General features: G+C 40.8%; 1 long non-coding RNA gene across 11 annotated transcripts in view; it reads right to left on the bottom strand.

Annotated features, from left to right (window-relative positions):
- Positions 1–823: 823 nt before the first annotated feature.
- LOC106022575 overlaps positions 824–16,095 on the bottom strand; it is a 54,585-nt gene continuing 39,313 nt past the window's right edge. For 8 of the 11 annotated variants that reach the window (XR_005876799.1, XR_005876793.1, XR_005876795.1 and 5 more), the window contains 3 exons: positions 9,737–9,797; positions 7,188–7,285; positions 824–3,491 (listed from right to left, as the gene is read on the bottom strand). This is a non-coding gene — a long non-coding RNA (uncharacterized LOC106022575). The remainder of the gene's footprint in view (positions 3,492–7,187; positions 7,286–9,736; positions 9,798–16,095) is intronic. The other 3 variants (XR_005876798.1, XR_005876797.1, XR_005876800.1) reach the window with 3 other exon arrangements.

A 16,095-nucleotide genomic window follows, 5' to 3' on the forward strand; every position in this document is an offset into this window, starting at 1 on the left:
ATATACCAAATTGCATTTGTACTCAGTGTACCGGACCCTCTTTTTATACAGGCATGAGGCTGTGCAAAATGTAAAAGAATGTACTGTCTTTTCTATGAAAGGGTTAAATGAGACAAAACAAAACCCCATTACCTTTTTTTTTTAATGAAGAATTTCTGCTTGGCAGAAATTAAAATTCACTCGGGGTCATCACTTCTTGAAATAAAAACATGGACTTGCGTTTCATTTTCCCCTAGAATCTGCAAATTGTATATGAATGTGAGTCACGGGACCCCCGTTCCCTTAGAAATAAAAACCTAGTGGGCCCCACAGGGTATGCTTGCCTGGTTGATTTGGCACAGCAACCACACTTCTGCAGAAGTAAAACTTTTTGTCTAACCAAAATAACTTATATAGTGTGCTTAGTCATTTTCTTGAGACCTCAATACTGAACAGTGGTACCGGTAAGTCAAATAAATCCTTTCCTCCACAAGTTGTTTTGATCAGGGTGTTTCATCATTACAATAGTAATCCTGGCTAAGATAGAATTGAACAGGATTATTTAATCTGTTGATGCTCTCATCTTAAAAGGAATAGGAGATAGTTTATTCTGGAGCTATTTTGTGTAACCATGGCCCAGGAAAACAGATTTTGGTTACCCCAAATCCCTGTTCTGATGTGAAGCCAGTTTTGTGAAGGTTTATAGTTTTACAGAACAAAGAAGTTCATACACCAGGGCAAGCTTCAAACACCAGGGAGGCAAATTCCACTCTTTCCACAGTACTAAATTCCAATTGGTCCATCATTCTCTGCAGACACAGAAACTCCTTCCAGGAGGTTTTTGTTCACAGCAAAATACAGTTTTATTTCAGAAATTTTTCTTCACAAATAATATGAACACAAGCATGTAAACAGCCTTTCAATAGTAGTGATGACATAACGAATTGTGGCACATGATAAACAACATTCTCTTTGAAAAAGACAGGTCATCTCCTCTGGGTACAGCCTCCATCAGTAGGCTTACACTTAGTAACTGCCTCCGTGGCCCTCATATTTAAGTGCAAATGTCACAGGTCACAGGTATTTTATGTAGGTGACATTAGAAAATGAACTCCACATAGGAAAAAGTTGCAGTAGGTTAGGAAGTTAGGCCATTCAGTTACACATGCATTCAACTGCACCAGGCCAGGAATTAGAAACGAGATGTGCACAGGAGCGGGTCAGTCACACAGACTCCTGCAGCTGGCTCAGCATGACGCTCCGGGTACAAAAGCTGCTTGTCTCCCAGACTCCAGTGTCTGCCCCTCTGCCTAGGAACGGCACTGCTTCGGTAAGGCTGCCCACTAAGACAGGAAGAAGCGTGGGCCACAGCTTCTCCCTGAGAGAAAGGTGAAGAAGAATGAGTGCCGAAACAGTATCCCAAAAGCTCCTAAACGTCATTTCCAAAAAATCCTTGCACAAACCGGCTCATGCAAGAAAAGCCGGCATTTTCTCTGTGGTGGTTTCTTGCTGCCCACAACAGTGTCTGATAGAGCTCAGGCTGGCCCTAATTCCCTAGGTAGCCAGCCCACTGTCCTTGTCTCCTGATCTGGGTTTCTGGGCTTACAGCCCCTCCCCCCAACACTCTACTGAAATGCAGCATTTCCATGCAGCAGATTTCCTAGCCCGTGGTTCCTGACTTCAGGACACTGCACTAATCCATAATTTTGATGATATCACTACGTGGATATGGTTTGGGGAACCTCAAGATGGGCTTTTCAAAAGTTAGGCATGTTTGCAGTACGCGGAAAAAAAAATTCTCGACACGGCTTGGCACTCTGGCGTGGTGGCAGAGCCGGTAGCAGACACAATGAAGCCTTTGCCAAATGCCTGCCCAGAAAAAAAAGAAAGAAAGAAAAACCAGAAGAAAGAAAAGTCGGGCAGGCGTGGGGGAGGGGCGGCCACCGCCCAGTGCCTCAAGGCTCCTATCACTGCTGCCTACTTGCAGGAGCACAATTCAGGCAGGCGAGCCAGGCCCTAGGAGCTCCGAGGAGCCACAGTAAGTCACCAGCCGAGCCAGAACAGGAACCAGGGCAGCTAGCTCCCCCAAGGCGCTGGCTACAGCATGACAGCCTCCTGCCTCTCTTAAAGGGGAAACCCCTGCCTCTCTTAAAGGGGACGCAGCCACAGGCAAGTGGAACATCACAGAAGTCACAGGCAACCCCAAACACACCAAGGTGCATATCCGGAGCTTCCCAGAGCCCGGGGATGAAAAGTACAACCAGCTCTGGAGACTTTCCTCAAAGCCCTGGTTCCCCACACCCACAGCTAGACCTCACTATAGTGGGATGCCAGCAATCCAGGCACTGGGGGCCTGATGCAGGGGGATCTCCAGTGTTGTGTGCAGGCAAAACACCAATGCACATAAAAGAAAAATAATAAACTTAAAAAATAAAAAATATTTTGTCCTTTTTTTTTTTTTTTAGCTGAGGAGCAAACCCAAGGCCTTTCATTTTTGAGGCAAGTACTCTATCACTGAGCTAAATCCCCACACCCTTCTCTTAAGACTGATGGGCTAGCTGGGCAGTGGTGGCACATGCACTCAGAAGGCAGATGCAGGTGCATCTCAGCGAGTTCGAGGACAGCCTGGAGTTCGAGGACAGCCTGGTCTACAAAGCGAATTCCAGGACAACCAGGAATGTTACACAGAGAAACCCTGTCTCAAAAAACAAGCAAGCAAACAAACAAACAAACAAAAAACAGCGCATGACCAAGAAACTTTTCTCAAATGAAAGTGTTTCTGATAACCATGGCATGCAAAGCCTTAATGTGCATTTACATCCACGCCAACACTAGGGAAAGGCACATCCCAACCTTGGTATGTGTGAATTCAGACAGTTTCTACAGCCAAAACATGCTTTTCTTTTTCTTTCTTCTTCTTCTTCTTCTTTTTTTTCTGAGACAGGGTTTCTCTGTATTCTCTGTATCCAGGAGGTCGTCCTGGAACTTTCTGTAAACCAGGCTGGCCTTGAAGTCACAGAGATCTGCCTGCCTCTGCCTCCTGAGTGCTGGGATTAAAGATGTGTGTCACGAACACCCGGCGAAAACAGGTTTCTTTATGGCATGTATCAGGTAATCTGATACTCAAAATGATATTTTGGCTTAATTAATTGGCAATACCAAAGTGTAATGTGCCAGCAGCATCACGACATGCTTCTGAGCTATTCAGGAGGTTGCACAGATCTCAAGGATGTCATTTCTTCCATACAGTACAGTGGAAAAGATGCGCTGGGCAACAGTGCCCATCTGCAGTCCTAGAGCTTGAGATGCAGATAGAAGATGAATGGGGCAAGTTCCAAGCCAGCCTGGGTTACATACCCCGTCTAAAACTAATAAAAGAGAAAACAGCTACAACACAAAATGGAAAAGAAAACATAGAAACGAAGATGTACTTGAAAGAGGTTTGGAGGTACAGAGGAACCAGCTGTACTCTGTGGAAACATTGCAGGCTGCCATTTCCCAGATGATAGCAGCTTCATAGAGAGAAAAACAAAATACACATGTTATCCTAGAATGGCAGCAGCTTGTTAGAGTGCAGCAGTACCAGGCCTGTAGCAACCTTTTTTCCCCCAAGACATGGTTTCTCTGTATTGTTTTGGAGGCTGTCCTGGAACTTACTATGTAGAACAGGCTGGCCTCGAACTCACAGAGATCTGCTTGCTTCTGGCCCCCAAGTGTTGGGATTAAAGGTTTGTGCCAATAATGCCTGGCTACAGGGTGCAACATTAAAAGTAAAGAACAAAGCCGGGCGTTGGTGGCGCATGCCTTTAATCCCAGCACTCAGGAGGCAGAGGCAGGCGGATCTCTGTGAGTTCGAGGCCAGCCTGGTCTACAGAGCGAGTTCCAGGACAGACTCCAAAGCCACAGAGAAACCCTGTCTCGAAAAAAACAAAACAAAACAAAACAAAAAAAAAAAAAAAAAAAGAAAGAAAAAAGTAAAGAACAAGACCTTTGGGTCATTTCAATCACCAGTGAGCCTGGCCTATCTAATCATATCTCTCTATGTCTCATCTGTCTCACAAAGAGCTGTGGTTTTTAGAGACAAGGTTTCTTTGTCTAACAGTCTTAGCTGTCTTGCAACTCATTCTGTAGACCAGCCTGGCCTCGAACTTACAGATATCCGCCTGCCTCTGCCTTCTGAGTGCTGGAATTAAGAGGTGTCATCTTTATTTATCAAATTTTGCCTAGAATTTTTTAAAACCAGAGTTTTGCAGAAGAAGTTATTTATTGGCCCATACAGACTCACAATAGCACATATAATCACTGTTATTGACGTGTTTTCAACGTTTATAGTGGATGTCTGGTCCCAACCCCCCAGTTTGGCCGTGTGGGCTCAGTTCAGGCTGGACTCTGACCTAGTAAACATTCAGCATTCCTCAGAAACCTTGTAAAGTGGGTTTCTGTTTGCCAGGAAAAACGGTTACTTTCTTATCTGCTCCTACAGTTCCCCAACCTCCAGAAAGGAAATCTAGTTTTCCATTAACTAATAGAAGCCTCCAACTGACCAGAGCCCTACACTAGTTCCAGACTGTTCCAGCTAACCTTCCCTCCTCCCACTGCTACATAACCCCTTATAACTGGCAGGACTCTCCCATTTTGCTATCTTCTCTGATCTCCTAGCCACGAAAATTGCCAGTATGCCTATTTTCCTGCCTTTTCTCTCAGCTCCTCTTTCAGTCTCTGAGTGATAGCTATGGTAGACTCCCCCAGATGCTTTTGGCTATCTTCTCTTATCTACAAAAAAATCACTCTCCCAACCATGGAGTGGCCTTGTTTTCTTCAATGTTGCTTCCAAAGCTGCTGCTTCCAACAAATGCTGTCACACATACACACTTCTGAGACACAGACATGGAAAGCTCAGAAGAGAAATATGTAATGTAGTTTAAGATTAAGGCTGTGTACTAAACTTAGCTTGTCACAATTGGTTCTACAGGGAGTCTAAGGTATAGTGAGATTGGTTACATTGCTTTCTTTAAAAGGGGTTAAATTTAAACAAGCTAAGTATTCAGTATAAAAAAACCCACATTGAGTTCATAGTGGGTTTTCTTTGCTGTTGTTTAGTTTTGTTTTTCGAGACAGGGTTTCTCTGTGTAACAGTTCTGGCTGTCCTGGAACTCACTCTGTAGACCAGGCTGACCTTGAATTCACAGACCCACTTGCCTCTGCCTCCTGAGTTCTGGAACTAAAGGTGTGGATACCACTGACTGGCTTTAAAAAAATTCTTAAATCAAAATTCTTGCTGAGACAGCCCAATTAGTTCCAATGCACTATGTTACTCCAAAATGAAATCTATCCAAGGGAATCAGATCATATGACTGGCTCCAAAGTACTTGAAAATCTAGTTTGAGGTAAAATTGAGAGTGGATGTATATATCAGAGATGTTTGGAGACTTCTAAATGGGAAGACCAGATAAACCATAACCCTAACCCTAGCACATCAGTTTTTTTGGTGATATGACCAGCAGACAGGCCATTACTTACAAGCTAAAGTATTTATTATCTCTGGAGTGCATTAATCTCTATTAATCTTTGGCATAAAGGGCAGAATGGCTTGTGGTTAACTCAGATGTGACAGCCAACTAGTGAACAATTTTATACCTCTAAGAGAACTAAAGCTGGGGAGATGCGACTCTTCTTTCTTCCCAGTAACCATAAAATAAATGCTTCAGCTCTTTAACCCTAAAAATGGAGTCTTTGTACAGATTTCCTTTTCATCCCACAGTAATAAAAATGATACCCAATAATAATAAGCAAGGTCTTATTTAGGCATGGTGGCATACTGCACGACAGAGCAAGTTCCAGGATAGTCAGGGATACACAGAGAGACCCTGTTTTGAAAGACAAACCAAAAGGTCCTACACAAAAAGGCCCCCTGGGCCATCAGCCCTTATATGTTTGTTATTTATTCATCTTAAAGTGATCTTAAGCATTTCACAGACTCTTTGTTAAGCATATCCTGTGTGAGACTAATAATAACTACTTTTAGTGAATGTAGAGTTATTCTCAGTGGGCAGTGGCGATGCACATCTGTATCCCAGCATAGGCAGGAGGATTTCTGTGAGTTCCAGGACAACAATATATCTGTTTGAAAGTGAGCAGAAAAGCTTGACAAAGAACCCCATATTCAGCTTGTGTTTTTTAATATAAGAAATACAAGACTAATCTATAAAATATTCTTAGAAATGAAAGAAAATGACAGCAGAAAAAATGGAAAAGTAAAGAAAAGCTTGTTCTCTATAAGCATTAATAAGTATAAAACACTCAGCAGACCTATGAGATGGAACCTGTACCTGACACTGTTAATATGGACAAGATAATAAGACTACATAGGTCATAGGTCCTAGGAGAAAATCTATTATTCTATTAAAGATAGTAATAAAATGACTCCTAAAGACAATTTGCTATACCTATAGCACCAACTCACCCAACCTTCAATACAGAAACTTTAATTGCAGACGATGAAAACTAATACAGAGACTGAATAATACATAGAAAAAAATTTAGACCCAGCACTTGGGAGGTAGAGGCAGGCGGATCTCTGTGAGTTCGAGGCCAGCCTGGTCTACAAGAGCTAGTTCCAGGACAGCCTCCAAAGCCACAGAGAAACCCTGTCTCGAAAAACCAAAAAAAAAAAAAAAAAAAAATTTAGAACACTCAATCCTAAATGGGATGTCTTCATCATACCCTTCCACTCAAAGCTCAGGAATCTACACAGAAAGGTTAGTGGATGACTCTAGAGAAACCAATAGCATCTACAGAGTGAATTCTAGGACAGGGCAGTTACAGAGAATTGTGTTTCAAAATAAAAAACTTCAAGCTAGTTCTAAGACAGCCTCCGAAGCCAGAGAAACATTGTCTTGAACACTGCCCCCCCCTGCCCCCCAAATTAGCAATGTTCAAAAAGTAAAATAATGATAGTATCAAAATAAACCCAGTAAACTCCATATTATTTCTAGACTGTATATTGTATTTATCGAAGAACATAGAAATATACTTTTAAATTTCGAAATGGAAAAATACAATAAAAATATACAGTAAGATGTCTCCTCTGCTATAAAATTGTTTTGTGCTGAAAGGGATATACTCAGCTGTTATAGCAATTACTTAATAGATTACAAAATTATATATGCTCTATACATTCCAAAAAAGTCCAGGCCAATTGAGTCAACCTGTTCTTGCAATAGTCTTCACTCAAAAGGCCACACTGTCGTCCACTTCGTGTTGGTTCTCTTGCTCCTCACGTACTGGCCCCATTGGTGAGCAACACCTGCCAAATAGATATGGCAGCAACATCAATGAGACCATCAAACCTTTAAGTCCAACTTGCCCGATGAGCCGATAGTGGGAAGAAACCTCACATCCACACAGAATAATGTAAAACTGGGAGTTTCCCTCCTCTAATCTACTTTTAAGAAAAAAAAATACTTTATAATCCTGACGCAAAGCAACATTTCAGAATGACAAGTATTAGATGTCTGCTTGACATTCCATGGCTAGGGCAGCTCTGAGGATGTTTGGGAACCTGTCTACTGGACACGGTTCCCCCATTCTACTTTTTTTACTCAGTTAATTAATACTTCTGATGCTATATCCTTTACTTGAGTCTTTTAACATCTGTATCAGATTCAACTGAAATCATGCTGTATGCCAAACGCATACTTAGAAAAGTCCATAAAAGCGGTGACATTTAAAAAGTGACAACTATGGGGATATGAAACTCCATTTGGTGCGCCACAGAGAGAGATCCCATTCACTTCATTCTCCTCACTCACGTTATTCACAGGGGAAACAAGCAGTTGCCTTCTAACTCCACTCACAAATATCAGACATCCCACGTTACGCCTCCCCTTAATAAAGATTTTAGGGTAAAATATCTGCCAAAAATATCAAGCATTTGTTATTTAGACACTATTACAACCCTTTTTTCTATCTGCTTTGTGTGTCACTCCTGTTGGTACATCCAGAGAGCAACATGGGGTCTACTCCCAATACATATTGAGCTTTTATTCACAATGCAGCTTTTCACAGGTCCAGTTCTGAGCATGGAAAGGAAGAGAGATTACTCAATCAGGGTGGGGAACGAGAGGGAGGTGTTACTAAGAACAAAAGCTGTATTAGGACACAAGACAAGAAAAAGGAGGCAAGATCAAGGGGGTAAGATATAAAGGGTGACCCAAAAGTGTCTGGGGAATAAACTGGGAAAGTATTTGAAAGTTATAATACTTTCCACATCTAAGGCTATCCCACCCCCCATGACAGCGTTAACCATGACTCCTAATATCTACTATTTGTCTAAACAATTCTAGTACCTATTGACCAAGCCAAAACAGAGGGACTACTGAGGCCGTTGTTTATTCTTAGGTATAGCTTCTCCTGCTGCCAAAATGATACCAGTTGAGTGTCATCAGACTAATGAACATGAGCTTTCATTAGTGAACTGAAAAAGAATGATAAACTTTGGGCAACCCAGTTGCTGTTTTCCCTCTTTTACCATTGTCTAACTTAACCTGAGGGGTAAATACAAAGCAACCCTGGTCCCTGAAGGAATAGTCATGAGAACAGTGATTATTGAATCTTCATTATAATATAGAGAAGGTTGAAAAATACAACAAAAGTCATGGATTATATACTTAGGAAATAGTATTCAAAAGAAAAATCTGAACTAGGCAGGGCAGTATACACCTGTTCCAGGACAGACAGGAACACAGAGAGAAACTCTGATACCAAACAGGTGGTGAGGCAGGAGGAAAGTAGTGTTAGGACAAACTGGCCAGAAAACCAGGCTGTCCAAAAAAGAAATGGGAGAAAGTCTGCTTGTACTGTTAGTTCATAAGACTTTCTTGTGTGTTTTAGCTCCTAAATTTTTATTGCCATTTCTGTCTTCAACAGCAAAGGGAGGCACTACCATTGAGCAAATAAATTGGACATTTTCTGATCCAAGACTGGTTTTTATTGGTGGTGGGGTCACATGAAGCTAATTAATGAATGTATGCATCCCTCCCCATCCTTGGAATTGAACTATACATGTCTTGTTTTAGTACACAAATGCTCTACCACTGACCTATGGTCCCAGCACTCAAAATTCAGTTTTCCATGTTTGGTAGCCCATGCCCATAATCTTAAAAATTAAGAGGCAGAAGCAGGATTGCTCCAAGTTTGGGGTCTGTTTAATATATGTGAGGAATTTACAGACAGCCAGGACTAACCAACCAGATCTTGTTTCAAACCAAAAGAAATAAAAGTTAAAAACACAAATGTTGCTCATACTAATGCTTCTTAGACAGTCTACTCCTGACCTAGGATGCTTTTTCTCAACTGTTATTCATGACAGATGACAGAAAAAGTAGTATTTTTTTTTTCCATATTTGCTAGATTAGTGCCCTATACTTGACTGTCAACTGTATACTCTAGTATTTGTGCCTTAAGAGACCTGTTCCTGATCCGAATATGCTTCTACCATGTGCCTTCTCAGATTATCTTTCTCCAAGGTCTGCAAACAGTCTCCTCCCATATTAAAAAGGTGATTATATGACTCACTGTAGGACCCTGAAGGGGTCGGGTAACATGTATTCTCGTTGTCCCTTCCGATAACAGACATTTCTCACTGAATTAAGACATTACATACACAACATAGGAAAAAGGAAATACAAGCTTGGTATTTGGTAGACAGGGATGTGGAGAGCTGGACAAATATGAAAAAGAAAAACTGAATACCAACCATAACAGCAGACTCCAGATTGAATGATGAAGCTGTTACTCAATGATCACTGTGGTCCAACCTAGGGAGTAATTGGCAGCAATTAAAATAACAACAACAACAACTGTCAAACATCCACAAGCAGTCAATTCCAAAACACAGGCATATAAATGCAATTTCATAGAAAACACATTATTAAATACAACATTTAAGGCACTGGAGAGACTATTCTCCCGTTTACACCCTCAGCAAAGATTATAAAACAGAAACAGTCAACTGAAAATAGTCCACACTACACAGAAGGGTGCTCATCCCAAGACTGAGAAGTCAGGATTAAGCTTCAGAAGTAAGTACATCGAAGAGACCTTGGATGCTGTAGGCAACTGGCCGGAACAAGCTGAGCCCATGGAGATGACAGAGCAGGCGCCCAATTAATATCTGTTGATGATTCATTTTTTCATTCAACAAACATTTAATGAGGCCTACAATGTGCACCAGATTAGGCACTGGGAATACAAAGATGAATAAGGCACTGTCCTTGCCCTTAAGGATTTAGTCTGACAGACGAGAGCCATAGACACGGACAATGATAATACAACCTGATAAGTGCGAGAGAACACTTAGCAGGTTGTATTATATCCATCCGAGTAGGATTTCTTCAGAGGAGCACCAGGTTGCTGCTGGATCCATGAAGTCCTCCTGAGCACCAAGGTGTGCTGTTGTTTCTTTCTCTCATACGTTGAGTGTCCCAAGAACTAACAATTAAAGCTTTAATTTATAAAGTACCTTTGATACACTTTTACATATGTCTTCATGGAAACCCTGAAAATTAAGCATGGTATGATGAAACCAAGGTTTGGTGTGTTTGGTAGAGGCATTAAATAACATAGGTACTAAACAGGTAGAACTACATTTCAGTTCTGCTGTGACAAAAACCTTTATTCATGTGTAATGAAACTTCTCCACAGTTTTAACTTAGAACAAAGGTTACTAATCAATATGGATTGAGGGGCATTGTCTAGTCTCTAACATGGACTAGCAGAAAAAAATATCTGATGCGGTTTTACACTAGTGTGACACTAAAAACAGTTTCCCCACTGTAATGTTTCTTATGTGTCTTCTTTTAATCCCTGTCATTGTCAACACCATTATTAACAGTAACCACAGCTGATACAGCTTCATCTATATTCCTGGCCTAGTCTACAGACTTGAATAAAAAATTTCAATAATGCATTATATTATAAGCAAAATTAACTACTGGGGAAAAAACAAAAAACAAAACTACATCAGCAACTAAGGAAGCAGTTTAAGGTTAGGTTAGCTAATAGCAAAGCCCAAACCTTAGAATCTCGGTTTTCCTGTGCAGTTCAGGGCTTCCTTTGTGATAAGTTCCTCTGAAGTACTTCCAAGTAAGTGATCAATATAGGCCTTCTTTAAAAAGGCCATGTACTTAAATACAATTACCCTGGTCATAAAGCCATTATTTGAATCCTAAATGGCAATACTAGAGTTTTTTAGTAGAAAACATGTTTATGGTATTTGTTTGTTTGAGACAAGGTCATGTTATGAAACCCAGACTGGCTTCTAGGCAAGATTGTCTTCCTGTGTAAGCAGCTCCAATGCTGGGATTATATTCATATGACTATATGCCAGGCTTTGAGAAGAGAAAGTCAAGCTGGATATTTTAAATTACTGTATATATTTATTGTTTGAAAGTGAAACAATGAACATTTTAAGTATCTAAGTGAAGCAATGGTGCCAATAACAGACTATTTACTTCTTCAACATCCTTCACATTTTATTTAGAACAAATATACAAGTCTGAAAAAACACTGACAATGAAAGTAGAGCAGATGAGAATGACCAGGAATATAGTTATGCTGCTATTTCAATAGTGCACCAAGAATCAACATGGCTATATGGCTATTTCCAAGAACTTACTGTATTCTGTTGAAAAGAAAGAAAACACTATCCATCTATGGAACGAAGTGTGTGTGTGTGTGTGTGTGTGTGTGTGTGTGTGTGTGTGTGTATGTGTGTGTGTATTTTTGATGAGGAAGCTATGGTCTCTTTTTCTTGCTTCCTTCCTCTAATTTTCCTATAAGTTGCCACTTGCTAACCCTATTTATCAACTCCCACAATTTTTGCCTTGGCTATTTGTCACTACCACCAGAATCATCAGAAGCATCCCTGTATGGAAATTCATAATAAAACTCCAAGTTCCGCCGGGCATTGGTGGCGCATGCCTTTAATCCCAGCACTCGGGAGGTAGAGGCAGGCGGATCTCTGTGAGTTCGAGGCCAGGCTGGACCGACAGCCTCCAAAACAATACAGAGAAACCCTGTATCGTAAAACCAAAAAAAAAAAAAAAAAAAAAACCAACAACAACAAAAACAAAACACTCCAAGTTCCACAATACACAAGCAAAAGCCCTACTCTTAACGTTTACAGTCTAATGTCATAAATTATTTCCCCCAATTTACCAGTCCATGCCTGACAGAAAACCCTTACCTATTGAATGCTTCTAAAACTCTCCAGTTATCCATCTCACTGTCCCTATAGATACCCCATCCCAAACTCCAAATGACTAATGAGTCACCCTTTTATGGTTCAATGCATAGACGTCATTCACCAGGACTTCTGGCATCCTCAGACTTACTAAAATGACTTTTCCTGTGGAAAACATAGCACTTTGAATATCTCTTCCCTAAAGAGTATATATAGCAAATTGCTATAATTATCTATGTGCATGCTGATCTTTCTTACTGATGTCTCAGAAAGGCAGGAATTGTGACTGATTCAAAATTTCGAGTACCTGAGCAAAACAACTGAAGACATAGGGAAGAATTAAGCAATATTCTTGACTCAGGCTACAAAAAAATGCCATTAATGAATTAAAACTGTAGAGAAACACATTTAGTTCAGCACTGCAAAGAGACTGACAGAGGAGTCGGTCTGAGAGGCAGGAGAAGGGGAGAGAAAGAGACAAAGGCAGGGAGAGGCTAAAAAAAAGACCCTAAATATCACCTTCCCAATGAATAAAGTCACCTGTAATTTAAACCCATTTCTTCTCAGTGTTCTCAGGTTAAAACACAAGACCTTCTATCCTTAAAAATTTGACAGTAGGTAGATACTGTATGATAATGTGTGAAGCCTGGTTTGATTCTCAGATTCATAGTACATAAAGGGAATGTACCTCCCATGAGATCCTTCCATAACACCAATCAAGGATGTTTACAAAATATTGATTATAGTGTTTACAGGCAGCTTCTGTAAATACAAAATATGCAGGCTGAACTGAATAATCTCCTTAATTTTTTTCAGTGACAAGTATTAATCCTTGGACAACTTGCATGCTAGGAAAGTACTCTTACGTGGAGCAACAGTAATAGCCTCCAATGAGCTATTAACACAGATACCCAGGGTTTCTGAGCTGACTTTCCACCTGTAAAATCTAGTCTCCCGATCTCACCAAATTCTACTAATTAAACCTGAAGTCTATGATGAGGGAGCACAAAGTATGCTTTGCCATTAATTACTAGTTACCTAAGAAAGGTCTCTGGGATAATAGCAATCATTAAATGGAACATGTCTAGAAGGGACACAATGCACTGAAGCCTTCAAAGAAGATAGAGTAAAGATGATTTTCAAGATTAGGGTATGCAAATATAGCATGTGCCTAGTCTGTGCAAGGTCCGGGGCTGAAACATGAGCACTCAAAATATCAATGAAAACCTTCTAGATATAGGAAAGGACTGCATCCTATTATGTATTCACAACTCAAAGAAACTAAAACAGAAAAGCTTCAACATTAATTATCTCAATAATTAATTGTTGGTGAAAACAGAAATGTTAAGGTATGCTCAAATATATAGTAAACAATACTACTCAAGTGTTTTTTATAACTATAAGGTGTCTTAGAAGGAAATTATAGTCAATAAACAAAACAAATTTAATAGACGTCATAAGAGCAGGGAATAAATGAGGGGAAAAAAGCCATGCTGTCGTGGCACACATCCTAGCAATTGGGAGTGAGTTTCAGGCCAGCCTGGTCTACAAAGTGAGTTCCAGGACAGTCAGGGCAATACAGAGAAACTCTGTCTCAACTAACAAACAAACAAACCCTAAGATACCCACTAAACCAGCATACCAGGACTGATGGAAAATGAACAAGCTCATTTGATTAAAAAAAAAAATCTAGGAATGAAAACATGAGAAATGATGGACCTTCAAGAAAAAGAAACTTCCACCAGGCGTTGGTGGCGCACGCCTTTAATCCCAGCACTCGGGAGGCAGAGACAAGCGGATCTCTGTGAGTTCGAGGCCATCCTGGTCTACTGAGCGAGTTCCAGGACAGCCTCCAAAGCCACAGAGAAACCGTGTCTCGAAAAACCAAAAAAAAAAAAAAAAAAAAAGAAAGAAGAACAAACTTTCATTCATAGGCCAACAAAAGAAAATCGTTACGAACATCAGTCTTTATAATAACCTAAAAACAAGTCCCTACGATGCCACTTTCTTGTATTCCCAGCACTGGTGAAGCTGAACTAGGAGAATCTTACATTTAAACCAGCCTCGATTCTATATGTTCTTTACATCAGAAAGGCAAGGGAAGAGGGGTTGTGGTTCCCCCTGCCCGGTGCTACAGAAATAAGTATGTATGTCTCAAAGTGTTGTGGAATAGTTATTTATATTGTGAAGCAGTTTCTTTGCCGAGTAAGATGGGATTAGCGAGGACAGACAGGACTCGGTAAGAAAGGTGGGATCGCCAGGCAGATATAGAAGGACAGACAGTAAAGAGAGACACCGGTGAGACCGAAAAATTTGGACGGACGAAGGTAGAGAACAGAGGTAACCGAGTCATGTGGCAAAATACAGAATAGAGACACATTCATTCAAGTTATGAGAGACAATTGAAAAAACAATCCTAAGATAAGGTTACTCTTCGAGAGCTGGCTGGAGCGACAAAGACTCTTTTTTTTTTTGGTTTTTCGTGACATGCTTTCTCTGTGTTGCTATGGAGGCTGTCCTGGAACTCGCTCTGTAGACCAGGCTGTCCTCGAACTCACAGAGATCCGCCTGCCTCCGCCTCCCGAGTGCTTCGATTAAAGGCATGCATCACTACTGGCCGGCAAGAAAGACTCTTTACAGTGCTCTACAAGGCCTCTTGATGGACTATCCCCCTAATTTTCTTAACAATAAAAGACAAAATTAAAATCATTGAACCTCTAAAAACAGCTAATATTGTTTATCTCAGAAGAGAATCTGCAGTGGACCTTAAAAGCTTAATCAGAGGTTCTAGTGGAAACGCGGTAATTCTGATCCACAGCTACTAGGTATATAACCTTGACCGAAGACCGGTACGATCCTCCGCTATTCGGTCAAGGTAGTCCTCTTTGACCGATCGCGACCGCGCAGCTTCGGGAAGGATGCATATAAGAGCGGTAATGGCCCACAGAGATACCTCCCCAACCAGCCAGATCAATTCGGCGCAAAATGGGGCAAGAAATGCCACAGCCAAATCACCCTGACTGGGGGCAGGGAGCGGGATGTTGGTTGGGTGTTTGCAGTAGAAACAACCTTAGGAATGGAAACAAACCTCAGTGGAAACTCAACTACTAGTTTCAAATTTCTCATTGTTTGAGTATGTTCTGCCCGGGACTCGCAATTTGAAAGTCCAGCTGGCTATTTTTAGGATTGTGTTGCATTTTTTTGTTTGCCTGTTTGCTTTTGTTATTTCAAGATACGGTTTCTCTGCAGGGCTATCCTGGTATGCCCTCTGTAGACTACACTGGCCTTGGACTCCTGCCTCTGCCTTCTGAGGGCTACGATTAAAGGCTTACTCCACAACTTCCTGTCTTTTAATTTTTTTTTTTTTGGTTTTTCGAAACGATTTCTTTGTATCGTTTTTGGAGGCTGTTCTGGAACTCGCCCCATAGACCAGGCTGGCCTCCTTGAACTCACAGAGATCGGCCTGCCTCTACCTCCCTAGAGCTGGGATTAAAAGCATGTGCAACCAATGCCCGACAAGTTCATATTTTTCAGTAGCAAATTTATGTCTTTCTGTCTCCCTCAATAAACTCATTGAAATCAAATTTGGAAACATCACATGTTTCTCTAGAAACAATGGACTATTAAGTGAAATGGTCTGAAAATACAATAAAATCAAATCCCTCAGAGAAAGAACATGCCTGTTTTTGATCAAAGAAACAAACAAAAAAACAAACAAACAAACAAAAAAACCCAACTTAGTATATTAACACTGGGTAATATACACAACTTGCTGGACTAGGTAGGCAATACTTGTACAGAATACATCAGAAACTCTTACAGTAACCTAATGAATACACGGAAATGAGAAACAAAATATTCTTTTGGGTGTG

The sequence above is a fragment of the Mesocricetus auratus genome, unplaced genomic scaffold (assembly GCF_017639785.1).
Source record: "Mesocricetus auratus isolate SY011 unplaced genomic scaffold, BCM_Maur_2.0 Super-Scaffold_100003, whole genome shotgun sequence".
NCBI lineage: Eukaryota > Metazoa > Chordata > Mammalia > Rodentia > Cricetidae > Mesocricetus > Mesocricetus auratus.